The sequence below is a fragment of the Erpetoichthys calabaricus genome, chromosome 9 (genome assembly GCF_900747795.2).
Source record: "Erpetoichthys calabaricus chromosome 9, fErpCal1.3, whole genome shotgun sequence".
Classification (NCBI taxonomy): Eukaryota; Metazoa; Chordata; class Cladistia; order Polypteriformes; family Polypteridae; genus Erpetoichthys; species Erpetoichthys calabaricus.
In genome coordinates, this window is record NC_041402.2 from 26602772 (window position 1) to 26625577 (window position 22806).

Below are 22806 nucleotides of genomic sequence, written 5' to 3' on the forward strand. Positions count from 1 at the left end.
AACGCCACTGGTACCATTCCTGCAGAACTACAGGCGACGCTGCACAGCATCCACCTTCTGACAGCAAGTCTAACTGAATAACTCAAGTAGGTTCCTCTTCTAATTGGAAATTTAAAACAAGCCATATTAGATAGATAGATAGATAGATAGATAGATAGATAGATAGATAGATAGATAGATAGATAGATAGATAGATAGATAGATAGATAGATAGATAGATAGATAGATAGATAGATAGATAGATAGATAGATAGATAGATAGATAGATAGATAGATAGATAGATAGATAGATAGATTATTAATCACAAGGGGAAATTCACATACTCCAGCAGCACCTTACTTATACAAAAAACAATATTAAATTAAAGATTGATAATAATGCAGGTAAAAACAGACAATAACTTTATATAATGTTAACGTTTACCGCCCCGGGTGGAATTGAAGAGTCGCATAGTTTGGGGGAGGAACGATCTTCTCAGTCTGTCAGTGGAGCAGGACAGTGACAGCAGTCTGTCGCTGAAGCTGCTCTTCTGTCTGGAGATGATACTATTAAGTGGATGCAGTGGATTCTCCATAATTGATAGGAGCCTGCTGAGCGCCCTTCGCTCTGCCACAGATGTTAAACTGTCCAGCTCCATGCCAACAATAGAGCCTGCCTTCCTCACCAGTTTGTCCAGGCGTGAGGCATCTTTCTTCTTAACGCTGCCTCCCCAGCACACCACCGCGTAGAAGAGGACTATTCATTATTATAGGGCTATTCATTATTGCTATTGTTGTAGCGTACCCATATACAGTATACAGACCACAATGCTACTGTTTTTGCCACTGTTTTTTTTCCATTTAGTGAAGTAGGTAAAATGATAACAAGATACATAAATGAGTCAGTAAGATTTAGTTTAGTTAGCTACTGAGCTCTTGGACCAATATTAGCAAAAATAGCTTTCTGTTTTCTCTTAGTGTCAAGTCATTTCTTCAGTTTCTTTTTCTCTCTCCCCATCTTTCCATACTTATTGTGCGTATTTGTCAAATACAAGTAGACATGAAATGAGACACTCCAACCCTGACCATTTAAAAAGCACAGACTGCTAAGATGGTGACCCTAAATTGGACTAAATGAGTCTGAGAATGTGCGTATCTAGCACACTGTACAGAAAAGAACATTGTTTTTAGAAGAATGCATTAAAAAAACAACTTAATCCTATGTAATTTTAAGTGCACTTTGTTTTAATCCCTTACTTGTCCATGTACTGCGTTTTAATGTTTTATAAAGCACTCAGCAGGAATAGTTTTGATAGCCTACAGTATTGTGTCAGGCACTTTGCTAGGCTGACTTTCTTCACAGAAATGACTAGAGAGTTATGCATTCCTCTCAGGCTGCTGCGTCTACTGCTTGTTTTTATCACAGGAGTCTTAGTTCACTAAGTAACCTACTAACTGGCACTAATGACATTATTATGTACTCCATTAAGAATACATAGACAAGGAAGAAAACGTCTGCTTTCTCACACTCCAGAAAATGGCATTAAGTGTCAAAAGGAAACTCAAGAGCTTGTGGAATGACTTTTCAGCTAATTTCAATAAATTAATTGCTGCCTTTTGCCTATGGCAGGGCTGGCTTCAGCACTTCAGCATTCCTGCCCCATATAATCCCTACACTTCCTTTCAAGCTCTCATGTGAGGAATTCCCATCTGTACTGGGTAGACCCATTATTCCGGGCAGACCACAGAGGGCCATGTCTGTCCTGTTATACTATTAGGCCCATCCATTAATGATTTTTTATAACCATAACCAAAAAAAATTATACAATATATAAATTACAAATGCTGAGGCCTATCAGCCTGTCTGTCACGTAATTACTCACAAACTAACTGGGGCTTGAATTTTGAAAGATTATGACCTGAGTCATTCTGGAAATTCAAAAATTTTACGTAATGGAAACCTTAGCAAAGTGACCTGTGGTTGTGTGTTTATTACAGCAAAAATGATTGCAAAACTAAGTCACGTGGCGGTAAGAAAAAGAACAGCGTGACATCTGCTGAGCATCAAGCAAATTGCAGAGTACGTGAGGAAGAACACTGTAATCGGAATAAGAAGAAAAAGAACAGCAGCAACAACATCTGCTACGCATCAAGTGTGGGATACAGAATTCAAGAATGACACAGATGGAGAAATGCATGCTGATCATCGAGAAGATCATCATTAACTTTGAAAAGCAATATCCTTAGGAAAACAGCATCATATTTTTGAGTCCATTATATTTATTGACCCTCAAACAACATTTGCTTCTGTGTTTATAGAAAAATGATCACAAAATAAAATGTCAACTATAATAATGGCGAAAGAAGAAGAAGAGCAGTGACATCTGCTAGGCATCAGGCAAATCGCAGAAGGCACTTATGTCACATAGAATAAGAATACAGTTGAGCAATTGAGCAGCAGGCCAACTTGAGTGCTCATTCTCATGCACGACAAAGTCCAAGAAGAAGATCAAAAGAGAAATGCATACCAACAAATGGGAAGATCATCAAACACTCAAAAAAATTGCCGATATGCAAGCATTGCTTTTACATTTTTTAATCAATGTTTGTTTGAAGACAAGTGTGATCACTGAGAAGCTGTACATTTTAACAGTGAATTCAATAAAATATGTTGCCAGACTGGAAAAGTTCCACTTGCTCTATGTGAAACACCCGTATTTTAGGACTGTAGGTCCTCATACTTCACTAGTAATATTACAAATATGCCTTTTATTTTATTTTTTTTTAAATAATTGGTGACTATTAATAATATAGCCACTATAATTATGTTGCTTGCCCAGATTGGTTATTCAGTTCTGGCAGTTATTCAGCAATGCATTAGGTGAGAGCTTATGTGTATGCACAAGTTGTTATTGTAGATCATTGATAATTGCAAAGTAGAGACCATCATTTTCCAAAAAGCACAGTATCAGTATTAGAAAGTGCAAAAAATTACTCCTGCTACTTTTATATCAAACAAAATTGGAAAAGAATCGCCCTCCTAATCGATTACATAATTACCCCCAGATGATAATTGGGTGCCTCGTCCAGGATTGAGGTGGAGTCCTTACTCAGCCGGGATGCCATAATAGAAGGATGGACTAAAAGGGGCAATACCCGGCCTGGACATCTTATGATCCCCATCCTGGGTTGGATACCCGAAGAGTACAAAAACTGGCAGGAGAACATGTCAGGGAGCAGTTCATCCCCCAATTTAATAGGTGGCAGTGCCCCTTATATAGAGTCCCAGTTTGGACACCCGCAGGGCTGCATGGGAATTGGTGTCTGGAGGAGTAGCCCTGTAGGGATGCCTGGTGGGCGATAGAGGGCGCTGCCAGGGGAAGATCTACCTGGCCCACTCATAACCTGGAAGTGCTTCCTACTGGCTACGTCACATCACAGGAAGTACTCAATAAAAGGCACCACACTGCTTTGTCCAGATGAGTCGGAGCCAGGAAGAAGGTGGGCAACACTCAACTGGAGGACAGCAGTGCAGTAGAAAGAGGAGAGGAGGAGAAAGAAAGAAGAAACTTGAGTTTGTGCTTGTGGCATTTGTAATCTGAACCTGGGACTGTCTTGTGTGTTTGTGTTTGGGGCTCACTGGCGACCGCTGGCCTTCACTATTATCATGTTGGAAGATGGTGACAGAATGCAGCTAACCAATGGTAGGAGCAGAGTTTACACTAGTATTAGTTGCAAAGGCGGCACCACGCAAAGCCTGAACAATCACAAGTGCCAACTTTGTTCACAATTGATAGCATGGGCCAAAACAACCCTAAACAAGTTATACTGAACACATACACAGTGCGTTACCAGTTCTCCGCTTTGCTCCATGTGTGTGCATTCTGTACCTACAGTGGTGTTTGTATTGCTTATACTGTACAAACATGTTTTTCCAATCTTGTAATGCTCTTTTCTGGTGTTACGTGCATAATTTATATAGTTTATAGCATTTGTTTAATATAATATTCGATATATTTTGTAGCATTCAGCAAATATAAGCAATATCAATCAGGTGGGGGCAGCTACCTGCAAATGCAATGGAGTCAGTCCCCTCTAAATATATCCTGTCTCCTCCACAGCATTCTAGGGAGTGTTGTTCACCAAGGTGGGCACATTAAATATTAGTGACAAGATTATCTGGCATTTCTAGTGGCAGGAGGTGAACATGAGGGACAGCCTGAGTCAGAAGGACCACCCGGAAGGTGATAGGAGCTGAATGGATGAGTCAAGCTGTATGACAGTGTGGCCATCTTGTAAACCAAGGCTCAATTAAGAATTCATTTGTTGTTTTAGTGGAAATTCATATTGACAACTGCCCCATCCCCGAAATGCAAATGCTTGTCTTAAGATTTGGTTTGGGCACCAGGTCTGCTACAAAACTTGTAAACTGAGGCAATATCACTCATAAACCACAAGGCCAGACCTGATTTGTGCAATTTTGCACCTTCATTTCTGCAGTCTTTGGTGGTTCCTTACCTGTCAGGATAGGCTCAGGCCCTCCCATGACCCTGAATTGGGTCGATCAGATCTGAGAATATTGTGCAATGTTTTTTTTTATGGGCAGCATGGTGGCCTCATGGCTTCAGGGGCCTGGTTTCAGATTCTGTCAAGGACATATGTACACTATGTGGAGTTTGTGCGGCCTGTACAGTGGAACTATAAGTGCTGTGCAGAGTGGAGACAGAACCTCTGTGTTTTTCCCAGTTGATTCTGGGGTTCGTCAGTGGTGTGTTCTTGCTCCTACTCTGTTCAATGCTTGCATGGACTGGGTGTTGGGCAAGGTTGTGGGGTCCAGCAGCTGTAGGGCATCTGTTGGCAAAGAAAGATTCAATGATCTTGACTTTGCCAACGATGCTTCGTGGAGTCAATGGAAGCTCTGATCGGGGCGCTCGAGAGACTGAGTGAGGAGTCTGGGTGTCTGGGCTTGTGAGTGTCCTGGATAAAAACCAACATCCAGGCCTTTAATGACCTCTTGGGCACAGCCATCAGCACTGTGTCTGTTTGCGGAGAGAGTGTCGACCTTGTTGAGAGGTTTACTTACCTTGGCAGTGACATTCATGTCTCTGGTGACTCTTCCTATGATGTCAGTAGACGGATTGGGAGAGCATGTGGGGGTCATGAGGTCACTGGAAAGGGGTGTGTGGCGCTCCCGATATCTATGCAAATTGACGAAGGTCCAAGTCTTTAGATTCCTGGTGCTTCCTGTCTTGCTATATGGTTGCGAGACATGGATGCTATCCAGTGACCTGAGACGAAGACTGGACTCCTTTGGTTCTGTGTCTCTTCGGAGAATCCTTGGGTACCACTGATTGTGTCGAATAAGTGGTTGCTAATGGAGTCCCAAATGAGGTACACTACCTGCATTGTGAGGGAGTGTCAGCTATGGCACTGTGGCCACGTGGTGCGATTCCCTAAGAGTGATCCGGCTCACAGGATCCTCATTGTTGGGAACCCGAGCAACTAGACCAGGCCAAGGTGACGCCCAATAGAGGGTCATTTCCAAAGGGTGGGACTGGACAGCATGTCTGCCTGGGAGGTTGCCAACCAGGATCCTGAGTTGTTTCATCATGTGGTGGGTGCGGCAACGCGCTGTACCAGTGCATACTCCCAGACCTGACCTGACTCCATGAGTGTGGGGTTTCCTCTGGTTTTTCTAGTTCCTTCCCCTATCCTAACGATTTCCAGGTATAGCTGACTGGCAGCTCAAAGTAGGCCACTGGAAAGTTAGTGTCAGTGCAGGTGTTCTCAGCTACAAATTCACATCTGATCCACAGTCGGTTATTTGCATTCTTCCATTTGCAGCCGGTTCAGGCTCCAGCATCCTTTCACCAAGTTTTAGATTAGAGAATTTATTGTTCATTTTCAGTACTAAGTAGTCTTTTTCTTATTAATTGTGGCCTAACTCTTTGTTTCTTTTTTACTGCCAATTATCTAAAGTTAGTGGAATTCATGTGATTTATTCTTTTATGGCCTTGAGCTTTAATATTTGTAAGAACAAGCTCTCATTTCTCCTGGCTGTCTGTGTCATATGATATCATTTTTACCTTCATTTGCAACTTTTTTTAAAGCTGTTATATTTTTTTCAGAAGGATGAGCTTGCATCCCAAGAAGGTGTAAGATATCATTTGTTGTGTTGTTTGGGCTGGAAAGCTAATAAAAATCACTCTAAAAACAGTGACATCTCATCACCTTTTAGTTTATGTTGCTTCTTTCCCCAGTCGCAGGAATGAACTCTGCAAATGATTTGCCTCCAGCTTTGCCACAATTGAATTTGCATTTAAACTCTCAATTTCATTATCTCTCTAAATTCAAGTGTCTTCACTTGTAGGACCACTTATATGCTGTAGGGATCTGAGTGCTTCAAGTTTGAATCAACAAAATCAAGGGCTTCATCTGTTTGGTATGGATTTAAGAAAGGCAAAAAACAGTGAGCAAATAGCGAATTAGTTTGAGCACATTAGTTCAAAATTGGTGGCACAGCAGTTAGTATCAGTTAGACTCCTCTGCCTAGCTGCTATCTGTATAGCATTTACATGTTCTCCCTGTGTGTATATTGTCACACATGTGCGTCTGAGGGACACCTCAAAGACTCATCCCAGGTATGAAGAACCCCGCCGGGGCGAGAAGGGTGCTTCCGCTAACAGGCTTGTCTCTTTTATTTTCTTCAACCCTGAGAAGACACCCCCTGAGAGTAACTGACCAATGCCCCTTCAGGGTGGGATCAGTTTAAAAGGGAGATGGTCGAATACCAGCGTCTCATTTGGACCCAAACCTCTGAGAAAGACAGAGCTCCACAGACCTTTTGAGTGCATTAAATGCTATTAAATGATAACCATTGAGGCAATTTATGTTTATTACAGCGCCATGAAGCTCCCATGTACTTTGAACACTACAGGAATAGAGGGGGCACCCCAACACTTCGCAAGGGCTAAGAATATTTCTTCCACCAGTTTGCAATATATAAATCTATACAGTTACCCCAAAAGCCTTGGGTTGGTGCTGTCGCTCACATCTTGAGTCCTCAGATCTGAAGACCACCGGATGGAAGTGCTGACTATTTTTTTTTTTTAATATTATTACATGGCACACCATCTGCCATTAAATGAGATTAACCTTGTGGTGCCCCCAATCCTTTATGCTTCTCATTGCCTTTTCCTACCAAATAAATTTAAATCAGTATAAATTATATATATATATGTTGATTTCTATATGTCCAGCAGTATATTCTTTTGGGCATATTTGGGGTAACATCTGAGATGTCCCATCTATTGGAATGTATTTTGTGCTGCATGTAATAATAAAAATGAATTGCATATTTCATTCCAACAGATGACGCATTGCAAACTGCTGTTTAGAATCCTACAGCAAATGCTATATAACTGAGGCAACATACACACAAAGTACATTATAACTTAATAAACAGAAAAAAAATCATAGACGGAGTGCTAATCTAATTTGAGTCCATTAAACCCATTTAAAGTAGCAAAATGAGAGCAGGAATTAATTGTGGAAATGATTAACAAATTCTGTTAATAGCAATAATAAGGGGATCTTGGCCTCCTATGGGCTGAAATTGAGACCTCCGCAATCAGACCATCAGCTATTTTGTGTGTGACAGTCAACAAACTCCAATGAGATTTGTACTTCCTCTATCAGCCTTTGTATTTCTTATCCTTTTTTCAATTCAAAATATTGTTAATTAGGTTATTGTATATGCCATCGGTTGGAATGAAAAGCAAGGCATTTTATTAGTACACATGATAAATGCCCTGGAATGGGCGTGTTGAGGATGACGCCCTTAAGTGTGTGTGTCAGGAGTGATGTTGTAGGTATTGTGGACTGCAGTTACACTCTTTTAAAATAATTTCAGTTAAATTAAAATTGAATGAGATTTAATTGGATTTAAATTTATGTGCTAGACCAGTAGTCCACAAGCTTTGTGTAAACATGACTAAATAAAGGAACCTTGAACCTTGCTAGTAAACAAACAATATATATATACAGGTACTCGTCGACATACGACCTATGCAAGTTACGACTGTTCGACTTTACGACGCGTTTGACTGTTTCCCCCGCCAGCTGTTGGCAGCGCCAGTTTCCCGCACTCTCAAGTCTCGCTATGCAGCAGTAAAAATATACGCAGCAGTGTTGCCCCACGTGTGTTTGTGTCTTGTTGTTTTGGCAATTTTCGATAATAATATAACCCTAACATATAACCCTATAATATTAACACTAATAGCAGCTTTCTACTCAAAACGGCAAACTTGAGAAGCTGCCAGCATCAAACCCAGAAGCTCTTGATTGGGCAGTTCTTAGGATTGCACTACGCAAGCAGTCGCATCAACTGCTTACCGCAACCTGCTTTCTTTTTTCTTCTTGAATAAAAGCGCACTTGTTCTGTTATACTTGTACTTGTGAAAGTGTTTATTTGATATTTGGACTTCAGGCTTCACACCAGTCATTCTCAGTCACACACACCACTCACATCCACATCCACAGTTATCCCAGTCTCGTTCGTGCACAAGTTTTATATACAATCATCACATTCAAATGTTAACAGTTCCCACACACAACTGCTGACTCCCAATCAAGAGCTTCTGGGTTCGATGCTAGCAGCTTCTCGAGTTTACCGCTTTGAGTAGAGAGCTGCTGTTATTGTTAATATTATACAATAAAAACATACATTTGATTTACGTCTGTAACAACCATTGTAAATTTATAGTGCTTGTCAAAGTTAGCGTTCACGCTCGCCCCGATCTGACACTGCTCTTTTCAAATAAAGACGCGCTATAACAGAGGTGAACTCAGATCAGAGAAAACAGAAGCCCTCCCCGCAAGAAATGTCGACTCACAGTGTATGAATGGCGTATGGAAGAAGTGTGTTAAGCGTTATGTAAATACTTTTGCTGGATTTAACAGTGAACAAGAACTTGATGAGATTCGTGAAGAAATAGTGAAACTGTCAAAAGACCTTTCATTGGAATGTGAAATGGAAGATGTCGAGGAGTTGCTAGACCGGGAATCAGGTGAACTTATGAATGAAGAGCTGATAGAATTGGAAGAAGAAAGAGTGGCGGAAGAAGAAACAAGAGAATTGGAGTAAGACGAAGAGGAGGAGGTGCCACAAACAATGTTCACCACAAAGGGATTGTCAGAAGATTTATCTACTGAATAAACTCCTCGCTCATTTTGAAAAAATGGACCCAAATATTGAACGATTTGCGAGGATTGAACGGATGGCACGCAACACATTTCGTCCTTATTGCGAAATTTATGAAGAGAAAAAAAAAACAAACAATTCAGACGAAGCTCACTATGTTTATGAAAAGAGCAACTCCTCCCATCACCCCGTCCGCAGCCTCGCCTGATCTGATGAAGGCGATATCGACAACCCGCAGCCAAGCACCAGTGGTGCCAGGAATTAAATGTACAGTACAGTATTTCTTGTTTTGTACGTTTTCCACATATTAAACAAATTGTACTGTAGTATGCTGTGTTTGTCTTAGAAAGTAAGAAAATGTTGATAAAATATTACTTTAAGATGATTACAATATTATTACCCAGTCTAATATTCTTACCTTAAATTAACATAGGCCGACTTACGTCCAGATCGACTTACAACCAGTCAGTCGGAACCAATCGCGGTCGTAAGTCGACAAGTACCTGTATATATATATACACTATCTATCTCCAGGAGTTGGTGCTGTGTACTAATGTCGGAAGACTGACGGCTTTACTACCACTGACGTCACTTCCAGCATCCGTCTGGCTGTCGGAAGTCCTCAACGCCTGAAGATCTGCCATCTTAGAAGCATTCACAACTGGACACGCATCTGCAGAGATGTTAACACTTGTTAAATCATTTGGTGCCCCAGACCTTTATGCTGACGTGTCTATTCTCTTACACCGGCCATACTAACACATTTTCTAGATTGTAGTAAACTAGAATATCCAGAAAAACAATAATGCTGACTGGTGGATAATTTATGTGCTCAACATAGATAGTGACTGTGCTGGAATATGAACTCAAGCCCTGAACCCTGAGCACCCCATGTTTCCAACCTTGGGAAATCTGTTTTATCAGTTCAACTCCTTCACTCAGAGCAGCACAGAGTTAACATATAACGCTGAAATCCATTACATGTTGAACTCATATTGCACAACCTGATTTTCTAGACTGCAAAGGTTTGCATCCTATAGCTATTAATCAAGAAGTCTGTGAAATTGTGACAACTGATGGATTGAATAAATTATTATAAAGTGTCACGCTTTTCCAAGGTCATTTCAGTTTAGCTACAGAAGGAACAGATTAGACACTTAAACTACAAGGCAGCGGTCCCTGAGGAGTTATTTTGAAGCCTATATGGTAATTCCTGTTTGGAAACAGCCTTTATTCAGTAAGTAAGCCACCTTGAAAAGTTTTCTCGTTTAACTTTAGTCACCTATTTACATGCTTTTTAATAACTCCTCATATTTTCTTTTGTATTATTTACTTTGCCATTCAAAACATTTGTGTTTCCTATTAACTGAATAAAACAAAGTGACTTACTGTATAATAGAAGACACCGTTAAAGTACATCATGACTGGAAATAAATGATTGATTGGCTGACAGAAAGTTCCCGGTAAAATTGAGACATGACACTGATGTTCATTTTGAACTGCACGCTTTAGTGTAGAATTGCAGTTGTTTGAAATAATAACCGATAGGTCATAGCATATTAACTTACATGCTCAATTTGTCTTGGTTGTCCCTCATTGTTTGGTATTAAGGGAAATCAGCTGTCAGTGTTTTTAATGTATGTCTCCAGCAATTAATGTACACTTGGCAATGGATCAATGAAAGCTGTTTAAAATAAGACACAAGATTAGGAAGGCGACTCTGCCCCTCTCTCTCCCCTATCTAAGGTACTGTATATACAAATAATAAAATAAATGAGCATACCTACAAATAAACATGACGTGGCTTACTTAATTAATATCGAGTCTAGGAGTAAAGAAATTCTGAGATTTTGTGACTGTGAACACAATAATAGAATTGGATTTATGGGTTGCTGCATAGCTGGAAATATAAATGCAAGGTCACATCTTGGAGATGTGATGCCACCAGAAGGGCACACAAGGACAGGATAGACACAGGCACAGACTTCTGTTATTAAAGCTGGACATTTAGGACATTCTGCGCCTGCTTTACCTTATTTTTTTAATAATTGCTAGGTAAATTAATGAACCAAAATAAATAGTTTAATGATTTTAGAAGAACTTAGGATGTTTAGCAAATGAAAAAAGACCACACAATCCATTTGGCTCATTTGCTTAGCAAGTATTTGATTCATTTATTAATTTTACAAACACATTTTTTTTCTGATACAGTGTTATGGTGGCCTGAGATTTTCTTTATTCAGTACTGGCATATGACTGGAATCCACCCTGAATAATTGCCCATCCAAGTTCACACACACGATTAACACAAAGATCAAGAACTCCAGAACTGTGAGGCAGAAGTGCTAACCAGTGAGACACCATAACACTTTAAGATGCTTTTTGAAAAGCTTTGAGTAGATGAGTCACAATTTAAATTAAATAATCTTACTTGATTGGCTTTTATAAACAGTTGTTTAAAATGTCTCTGCTTCATGTGAAGAAGTATTTTTTTCGTTTCTGTCTTAGGTACTCATCTCCAATTTTTTCCACTGATGACCTTGTGGATCCAATTTACAAAAAGAATTCTCCTCAATCAACTTTATGTTGTTTTAAAGCTGTCATTGGGTTTGCTTCAATTGTTTAACTCTGTAGTTCATTTCAGTTTCCAATACCCCTCTGTGGAAATTTCCCATTTCAGGTGCCCACAAATGGATTTGGGTATGTGATTCTCAATAAAAATGAAAGAATTTTGATCGATTGACGTCACTCCATGTGCATTATTTGCTCCAGATACCTCAACTCTACTGTACATATGATGATGTGCTCCTGCAATGTCCACCTTAGATGGCATATCTCTTTTAACTTCAATCGATTATGCTGCCTATGGGAGTCACTATTTTGCTAAAAGAGGTCTACATTATCAGTGGGTGTATCTGTTACCGTCATTGCAATGTGACAAGGCTTAAGCTAGATAGGTCAAAGCTTTGGATCCTGTAGACACTCTGAGTCTTTACTTAATCTCTTCTTAGGTTCGGTTGAGTTAACTTCAATCATGGAATTTTGGCGGCAAAGTTTCTAGCACATAATTTTTTGTAATCAAGCTGAAAGTAGCGGCTCACTGGAGATGTGAGAATTACACAACTTCAAAATTTTCTAACCTCCCAATTTATAGCTCTGATTTTGCAAGAAAAAAACAACTTATAAAAGTACTGAATAATTTAAATATGTTAATTTTGTACAAAGGAAAAAGAACACAGTTTAGACATTGCAAGCTGTAATTAGCATCTGGTCATAACAAATGAATGCTGATAATCAATCCTAAATTACTTTATGCAGCAACTCACCTGCTCTGACCACTAATAAATCACAATTCTGCCAGAACCCTTGTACTCTTGCTGTAATGTGCATCGTACTTTAATTACCTATCATTAAGAATTCATTGCAATGCCCATTATAAATCATGTAATCAACAAACGATCATTTGAAATTGTCACCCCAGGTAATCATTGAGCTACCATTAACACTCAAACAATCAATTAGATGGAAATTTGAGAAAGGCATACATGTTGACTGACACCACTCAGACTTTTATAATAAGAAGTAGCAATGGAAAGAATGAAGAAACTTACTATATGTGAGGAAAAGTTTGCAGTCAATGTTCAAAATACTTCCAAAATAGCACCAAATCAGGTTATAGAGAGTTTAGGGGAGTGACTTAATTGCCATGCTGGGTACTGGGCCTGGCCTCACAATATAATGTTTTGATCTGTGTTACAACGTTTTTACACATTTTTCTGAATTTTTTTTATTTTGTAATAATGCATATCTTATGTTATGTCTTTTGGGTCACAGAATCCATTTCTGGCAATCCTTTTTCTGTGGGATTCTATTTTTAGATAGTTATAAATGTTTCCAATGTCATCTTGTTTTTCTGTGGACACCACCATTGTCAGCAGCAGTTGACACAATGTTACTATGCAATGTTACCCAGAGATGTGTGGAGCGAATTCCATTGTCGTGACGGCATCATGCAATTTCTGATCAGTCTAGCTTGTGGTTAATATTTGTGTCTTGTGTTAAGATGTTAGAATTCAACTTTCTGGCAATAGACCTTGATTTTTTGGAAGAATTTTGGACTGATGAAAGATAGGACTTACAATCTGTTAAGAAATATTTTGGCTAGGGCTTTCGATGTTTCTTCTCCTGCTCACCTCCATCCCTTAAATTGAGTCTTTCTTTGTATTTCTAATTGCATTATATGTCTGTTGATTGTGTTGACTTCCCTTTTGCCGGCCTTCAAACTTCCCTTTTACTGGCCTTTATAACATTATCTACCTACCTACCTACCTACCTACCTTGTAGATAACTCTAAAACACTGGCATGCATTTTTCTTAGCAATATTCCAAATAAAATTCTAGCAATTCTTTTTGACTACAATTTTGGGTTTCCGTTTTAATTTAGCCACTCTGTTACTATGACTTGCCAGTTACGGCCCTGTTTCTGATTTTAGATCTTGTTTTCATCTCCCAGTATGGTAATATTTCTATATTCTGCCATTTCTTTGAGAGTATACAGAATTGTTTGTAATGATCCTGAAATAAATACTTCTGAGGTACTTATTAAACTAAGGTTTTCAGTTAAATTGAACATATATGTTGTATATATGGTTGAATGAGATATCAGATCAGTTGTATGTAATTATTGGTTTAAAACTGTGCATTATTTTGTTTAAAAAAAAGAGATATTCTTTACAATGCAAACAAAATGTAGTAGGATGCTGTGGTTTTCAGGGTCTGCACCAACTCCTCAAACCTGACACAGACATTTTTATTTTGTGTGGGAAATGCTTCCCAAAACGTTTCCCACCTGCAGTGCATGGTACACAATAAGCACAGTGAAGCACAACAATGTCACTGTCTTTCTCTCCCCCCCCCCCCCCCCCCCGCCTTCTTTTTATGCTTTCACTCCTTCTCCAGAAAGCTTTGTCCTCCATCTCCCAACTCTGGCTCTGGGAGTAGCCCAGTGGCAGTGGGCTTCTGTTATCCTACACCCAGGAGTACTTCTAGTGTCTTATTAGCGTGGTCCGGAAGCAGTTCCGGGAGAGATGAAAGCCCGACACTTTGGCCTCCTCAATGCCTATAGCACCTCTTGGCAGCACCCATTAAACCCATCAGGAAAGTACTGAACTCTGACTCTCATGAAACCCTGTGGGAATCCAAGGCACTGCTGCAACCCAGGGGGCTACCATCTAGCATTCCAGGGGAGATAATGCCTGTGCAAGCGCTCTCCTCTAGTTCTTCCTTTATGAAGGCAGCTCGACCAGGGATCTCAATACCGACCCTACACTATACAGATTTTTCGTGGTGTCAAGCAAGAACATTTGCAGAGGGTCTTATGGGCTCAAATCAGATACGAACAATGGGGATTCAGAGTGGTGTTGTCCTTATTTGATTCTATCACAATTTCTTATCCTCTTATCCTGGGGGTTTCTGAGGTCAAGGAATTCAGTTGTTTTATTTTTTTTTGTTCTGATGCATTTTTCTGCAGGTTTCTTTTTGAATTCTTCCTCTCGTGATGCCATATTGTTTTGGTATGAATGACGTCATTGTTGTTGCGCACTTGGCAGGCTGTGGCTAGTCTTAACACTAGAATTCCCAAAGCCTGCGAAAAATTGTCTTTCTCCCTGAAAAGCCTACTTTCCCCAAACACACACACTGTCCTTATCAGTGTAGCAACTGCCCAGTGATAGTGGCCTAGGTTTACCAAATGTGTCAATTAGTGGCACTCACACATCCCCCATTCAGCCAACCATTTGCCCCTTCTGACACTTGCACTCTGTTTATCACCGCCAGCCCCAAACCTCTCCCTTACAGCTCAAGTCTGTGTTGAAGATGTTATATAGCAAAGAATTGTAAGGAATCATATAGGAAATTATATCTTATTTGAAATACTGTACATTTCATGTGTGTTCTGTGTCTACAACAAACTGATTAAAAATGTACAATGAAACAAGAAATATTAAGTCTTGTAGAGACAAAGCAAATGTTCGTGTTTATTATATCGAGCTTATGTCACGCTTGGATAATTATAACGGCACTGATAAATAATTTGTCTTTTTAGCGCTGACTAATACAAGTATCATAGATCAAAAGTCACAATCTTCACGCATTCATAGCAAGCCAAATTGCACTTTGTATGGCATCATCGCTGCAATGAGATAAAGGTCTGCATTGCATATTTCCGATTCATCTGAGTATTCAGGTTACTTCTAAGATCTTGTAGTGCAGCTTATTATATTAATTTGATCACTTGGTTTTGACTCATTTTGGTTTCCTGACTTTGATTCTTGCCTCTCATATTGGTTAATAAACAGGCACCCGAACCTCTCGACACTTCTTTTTTCACCCTGATGTTTGCTGTCACGCTTTGGGCTCTGTTTTAAAATACTCATTTCCTTATTCACTGGCATCAACCTTGGCTTGCTCGTCTGACTTCAGGTTTCTCTCCTGAACCTTAAGCTAAAACCATCTTTGACTGGTTGTTACAGGTGTGACATTGGAGCTGACACTCGTTCCTCTTTTTGCATTTCGACTGGATGAAGAAAGCCTAGAGGACAAGTGCCATCATTTCCCCTTCTGTTATGGAAGACCCACCACTTTTGCTCGGTCCACTATTTAAGAAGAGAACAAATCAGAAGTCTGGATTCATTAAGCAACAATCAACATCTTTGAAAGCAATTACTTTTGACTGAGGAAGCCATGATTTTGACCTTATAGTTCTGTTATTTACTTTAATTCAACACTCAATTAAATCGGCACTGACTACGATTCTCAACACTTTATCTGCGTTACCCATTTGTTTTACACTGTATATTACATACAAACCAAAATATGCTGTATACAGACCTATTGAAAGGTGGCGAATGTAATTTGGGCAGAATAGCATCCAAATATTGTTTTTACAAATGTGTAGGTTGTTACCGCTATTTTAAAGTTTTCTATATAACAGCATGGACGAAACGGATGGATGGGTGGATTAGAACTCTCCATCTATACATCAATTCATTTATCTATTCGTTGTCAAACTCTTTCAATCTAACTGGATTATACGTCACCCCCTGTGGCCCTGAATTGGATTAAGAAATTTCAGAGAGAGAGATAAATGGATGTTTCTAATTTAAGAGGTAAGTGTGCCTAAATTACCAGACTGCACACTAGGCTGTAATTGAAATAATCCCTGCCTCACTATCTGATCCTGACTTGCTTAAAGTGTTAGAGCTCCAACTGGAAACAGATTAAAAGAACTATATTTCTGAATTACAATCTGTAAAATGTTTTAGACTAAAATTATCCCCTAATAAATGGGTAAGAAAACAGAAATGGCTGTTATACCCTTGGCATGTTGTGAATCTGGATCATCTGTGAATCAGCCATGGGCGTGTGCTATTGATTGAGGAAAGTGGCTGTCAGGGATTTTCAATTATTCGCTTTTTCTCCACGTCCCAAAGGGGTTTTCCCTGGATACTTTAGTGTCTTCCAAATTCCAAAACTGTTAAGTTAATTAACTACTGGGAATTAGCTCTCAAGGACCGAGTGTGGTTCTTTGTCTTCAGGCTATTGATGGAGATTGGAGTATTTGGAGAAAATCCTTATGGGTTTGATAAATACTATAAAAATGTTGCATAAAATCAAAACCCTGTTCAGGAAAACAGTGAAGCGGTGAACATCTTGAAAATGAATGAATGCTCCAAATTAGCATTAAAGTTAAATGTTAACATCTTAAAGAATAAGAAAACTGTGTGATACGATGGTGTAGTGATAGCACTGCTGCCTCACAGTAAGGGGACCAGGACTGGCATTCTGCATTTTCCCTTTGTGGAGTTTGCATGTTCTCCCTATCTTTGCGTGGGTTTCCTCCCACTGTCCAAAGACATGCAGGTTATGTGAATTGGCAACACTAAAACTGGCCCAGATGTGTGTGCGATTGCCCTGCAATGGAGTGGCACCTTGTCCATGGCTGGTTCTTGCCTTGCGGCCCATGCTAGCTGGGATAGGCTCCAGCCACCCCCTCGATCCCCCAGGATTAAGCAAGCTAGCAAATGACATGATATTGCATTTTGTGTATAAAGCACACAAACCTTAATAAATTTCTTTGCAAAACAAAAAATCCTGTTGGGTACAACTAGACTGACACGATTAAACAAAAGGTGAGAAAGTGTGTTTAAAACAAGCATCCAGTTTATGGTAATTATAAGGAGAATTTAATTTGTTAAATTATCAGCTTTGTTGAAAATAACAAAGACATACCGTCACACATGCGCAAATGGGAGGCAGCTAAAGGGCTTGAATGAGAGTAATTCCACGCCAGACCAGGGGGGTGGCGGAGTACACTGACACTTTATCTCAATTCTCTGCAAACCAGTTACAGGAAATTTGCCTGGCACTTCCTGTTCTGGGCCCCATTGATGACATCACTTCCTGTTCAGGCCCCATTGATGACATTGCTTACTCTGCTTGCCTTTAAAACTGCCATCTTGACAATCTCAAATTAGTTCCGTGTTAGACTTGAACCTGTACACATCTGTGCAACTACTTTGTCCATTTGCAGCCAGGAAAATTATATTGGGGGCTGACCCAGACCTTTTTTTTTTGGCTCCTTTATTTGTCTGTTATTGACAATACATATTTAAACAAAATTCCTTACAACATAATTGCTTAGTTTCTTGATATTTTCATAATCTTTCTTATTATATACTACTCAACAAAATTAAAGGAACACTTATTAATCAGAGTATAGCATCAAGTCAATGAAACCTCTGGGATATTCGGAGTGTCTTTGAATTCAGCCCTCTGTAGGTTGATCATTTTCATTTCCATCCAATGATGTGCCATCCATCCATCCATTTTCCAACCCGCTGAATCCAAACACAGGGTCACGGGGGTCTGCTGGAGCCAATCCCAGCCAACACAGGGCACAAGGCAGGAACCAATCCTGGGCAGGGTGCCAACCCACCACAGATGTGCCATCCTTTGGTTCCTAAAACATTACCAGTCCATATCAGTAGAGATATCCAGCACATTTTTTCCCCATTGAGATCTGATGTGTTTTCAAAGTTCCTTTAATTTTTTTGAACAGTTTATTATTATCCCCATAATATTAATAATGTACATTAATTAGTAATACTTTTATATTTATGATTACATTTTGAATTGTTTTCTTGATATTTTCCTAAATGTTTAAATGTTCATCTCAGATGCACTTAAAATGTACAAGTCCACGTTCATTATTTTAGAACTAATGGTGGGGAATGAACAGCATCAACATGCTCAATATCAGACCTGTTTGATCCAGTTCAGGATCACAGTGGCTGGATCCTATCCCTAGTGAATTACTTGGGTTTCATAATGAATGGTTAGAGAGCGAATTTTAATTCAAAACACAATATTTTCTTGTACATCTAAATTTCAAGCAAGCCTTCAGTCGTCACAACTGTGGGCTGAAATAAAGTATACTGTATTAGGAAAGCAAGCTCATCTCTTGAAATGTTCTTAATTCCGATGACAAAAATGCATAATATACAATGAAAAATAGACGCTTGTCGGTCTCTGAAGTTTGAAAGATTTATATATTAATGCAAAAGATCTGAGTTTCTTTCACGCTTCAGTGCCCACCATTTTCGGTCTTCTATTTACCTGCAAAGTCAAGCCTATTACTGCTTAAAGAAAAGCTAATGCACATTCCGGGTTTGTAATTCTCATATGAAATAATCCGGCAAGATCAAGTAGAATTATTTAGTGAGAAAATCACTTGAAATGGGTCATATATTCATAAGTATTCCAAAGGGAAATATAGTGTGCAATACAGTTAAAACCTCAATTTCAGAAAATGACGGCGTAGGGGTGTCCTGTCTAGGGTTGGCTCCTGCTTTGTGCCTGATGCTGCCAGGATATGATTCAGCTCCCCGAGACAGTTTAATGGACTAAGTGAGTCTGGAAAAATGGATGAAATACAATCCCTATGAGAAAAATATTGACTTGAAATTTTATTGTTCTACAACATTGAATCACCATAGATTTAAGGAGTCCGTTTTGACACTAGTCAACAGAAGAAGACTCTTCAGTGTCAAAATGAAAACAGATCTCTGCCAAAATGATACAATATAAAACACAAAAATAAATTGATCACATAAGTATTCACCCCCTTTAATATGCCACACCTAATTCACCACTGATGCTGCCAAATGGTTTTAAAAGTCACAGAATTAGTTCAATGAAGGCCATCTGTCTAAATGAACCAGAAAGTGGAAGAGCCAGCTTGTTGCGAGTCAGTATGGTGGCCTAACTGACACAATAAAGACAAAAAGAACACTCTAAACAACTCCATGAAAAAGTGCTTGAAAGGCACACGTCAGGGGAAGGAGACAAAACAAAAATACCCAAGTCATTGAATATTCAATTAAAACAATTGGAAAAAGTATGGCTCAGCTATAAATCTGCCCAGAGCAGGCCGTCCACAAAAAAGAAGAAGATGAGTGAGGGAGCCAACTAAGAGACGTACGATAACTCTGAAGGAGTTACATGTTACAGTGGTTAAGATTGGGGGGACTATACAGATAACAACTGTTGCCCAGGGGCTCCACGAGTTGCAGCTTTCATAGAGTAGTAAAGAAAAGGGAACTGCTAAAAAAAAAAAAATGCACATGATGTCACAGCAGAAGCCACATGGGAGACTCTGATATCAACTGTATAAAAGTTCTACAGTCTGATGAGACCAAAACTGAACTTTTTTTGCCATCAGACCAAATACTGCATTTGAACACTGCCCATCCTGACAAACACACCATGTCAACCTTGAACCAGAGTAGTGACAGTATCAGGCTGTGGAGATGCTTGTCTGCAGCAGGCCCTTGAAGCCTTGTGATGGCAAAAGGAGTGCAGCAAAATATGAACAGATCCTAGAGGAAACCCTAATACAGTCTGAAAGAAACCTGGGCCTTGGGAGAAGATTTGTTTTCCAGCAAGACAAAGACCCTAAACATAAAATCAAAGTTACACAGGAATGGCTTAAAAACAAGAATGTGAATGTCCTGGAGAGCCCAAATCCCAATTTAATAGACCTTATGGATGGACTTGATAAAGTCTGCTTACTCACAATTAACATGCAACCTGACCGAGCCTGAGCAGTTTTGTAAAGTAGAATGTGGAGGAACAGAAGTGTGTGCAAAGCAGACAGAGAAAGAGAGAGACCCTTGCACTCAAACTCAAGGCTGTCATGTCATGTCTACCAAAGGTGCATCTACTAAATGCAAACATGAATGGGCCAAATACGTATGTGATCAGTTATTTTGTGTTTTATATTTGTATATTATATTTGTATTCCAGTAAATAGACACTGAACATAGCTGAGGTTTTCCTCTCACGCCCTGAAGTCGCACTCAGCAGGTTATTGGTGGATGTAAATTGGCCCCATCTAAATGAGTTTTGGCACATGGGTGTGACACAGAGTTTTAAAAACTACTCAGAAATGATACTTGAGTAAAAGTCGAAGTACTTTGTCAAATTTTACTTTCACTGAAATAGGAAGTATTTTCAGTTAAAAAATACTCGAGTAAAGTAATAAAGTATCTGCATTCAAAAATGCTCAAGTACCAGACGTAAAAGTACATTTTATAATTAAGAGAAGATTTGTCTAGAAAACACATTTATTTTATTATTATACAACAGTCACACAATATATTTGCTATATAACAGCGCTCCAGAATAATGAATCACGTGAATACAATCTGGCCTTTGATCAGTACATAACTGCAGTCAGGGTCATGGCGACGACCTGAAGAGTGGTACTGGTAAGTGTGGATTGGACTTACACTGTGCCTCCCTTACTGGGTTACCCGTTAAATAGATGACGCATCCCTACTCCAGAGAGAAGAATAATAAAACATAATAAAATAAAATACAACTCACAACTTTATCATTTAAATCAGTGGTTCCCAAACTCGGTCCTGGGGACCCACTGTGGCTACAGGTTTTTCTTCCAACCAGATTCACAATCAGTGATAATAATCGATAACAACTGAAAAAAAAAATCCTTAGAAGACTGGCATCCTTCAACATCTGCAATAAGATGCTGCAGATGTTCTATCAGACAGTTGTGGCGAGTGCCCTCTTCTACGCGGTGGTGTTCTGGGGAGGCAGCATTAAGAAGAAGGGCACCTCACGCCTGGACAAACTGGTGAGGAAAGCAGGCTCTATTGTAGGCATGGAGCTGGACAGTTTGATATGCGTGGCAGAGCGACGGGCACTGAGCAGACTCCTGTCAATCATGGAGAATCCACTGCATCCACTAAACAGTGTCATCTCCAGACAGAGGAGCACTGTTCTGCTCCACTGACAGACTGAGGAGATCGTTCCTCCCCCAAACTATGCGACTCTTTAATTCCACCCGGGGTTTAAATGTTAACATTATTCAAAGTTATTGACTGTTTTTACCTGCATTTTTATTACTCTTTAATTTAATATTGTTTTTTTGTATCAGTATGCTGCTGCTGGAGTATGTGAATATCTATCTATCTATCATTTAATTAGCCAGTCTTTTTTACTCTTTTCTTATTCTGCATTCAGTAAACACAACAGTATGGTTTTTACATTAATAAGACATTTAGAAATATTTCTATTTTTTTCTAAAGCTTTAAATGCTTAACTCTCTTTTGTTGTTTTCCTATTATTTTCTCCTTTTCCTGTGTAGTTTGCTCCCTTCATTTAACCCTAATAGTGACAATTAACAACCAGCACAGCACACACCGGGGATGATGAAATCAGCAATGACTTCAGTATCAGACCCCCTAATTAGTAAATAATTAATGAAATAACCAGAACACCTGGAAAAGCAGAATGAAAATTAGGTTGAAAATACTGTTAACAACTTAAAAAATACATATTCCCCATATAACTGCTCATTACATTTTAATAAAAATCTACCAAACTTTGTTTGTAATTTCTACATTGACTCCAAATCACAGAAACTGGGAAATGATGACTCATTTAATTAGGCTAAGAGTCCAATGAAAAATGGAAGTTGATTGGAATAAAACCCTGCAGCCAGAGTGGGTCCCCCAGGACTGAGCTTGCAAACCATTTATTTAAATATAAACACTATAAATAAAAAAAAAAACTGAGGGCAAATCAACACAGATCGGGATTAATATAATTCATTAAAGTAAATATAGATTTTAGTACAGCAATTATTACATTAAATAGTAACACAATAATTTCAGAATTGTTGTTCATCTTTAGAAGGAATTCTCTTAAAAAAGTTGTGGTTTTCTTTGCTCAGTTTGTCACCTAATTGTATCTTTAAACTACGCGCTCGAGCACTCATGTAAAGAACAGAATTAACTACAATTAAACTCAAAGCATATTATTAATTCTCCAGCATAATCAGGTGTATACCAGTTTGTTGTCTCATAATATATATTCATATTTTAATGCACTCCTATAGATAATTTAAATTAAACTAACTTGCATTAATATTACACTGCAATAATTCAGCTTCATTACAACATAATAAAATGGCAATTACACATCTGAGACTCAGTGTTCTACTGATAAATGTTCCGGACAAGGGTCAATTCTGTTTAATTTAA

At 39.1% G+C, this 22806-nt stretch overlaps 1 protein-coding gene across 3 annotated transcripts in view; it reads right to left on the reverse strand.

Moving 5' to 3' along the window:
• Nucleotides 1-22806, reverse strand: part of brinp1 (bone morphogenetic protein/retinoic acid inducible neural-specific 1) — a 668396-nt gene that overhangs the window by 607468 nt on the left and 38122 nt on the right. The window contains exon 1 of one of the 3 annotated variants that reach the window (XM_051932395.1): nt 21128-21240. The exons of the other annotated variants lie outside the window; for them this stretch is intronic. The gene's annotated coding sequence lies outside the window, so the exon portion shown is untranslated. Of the gene's footprint in view, nt 1-21127; nt 21241-22806 lie in introns of those variants that run through there. 3 annotated transcript variants of the gene reach the window in all.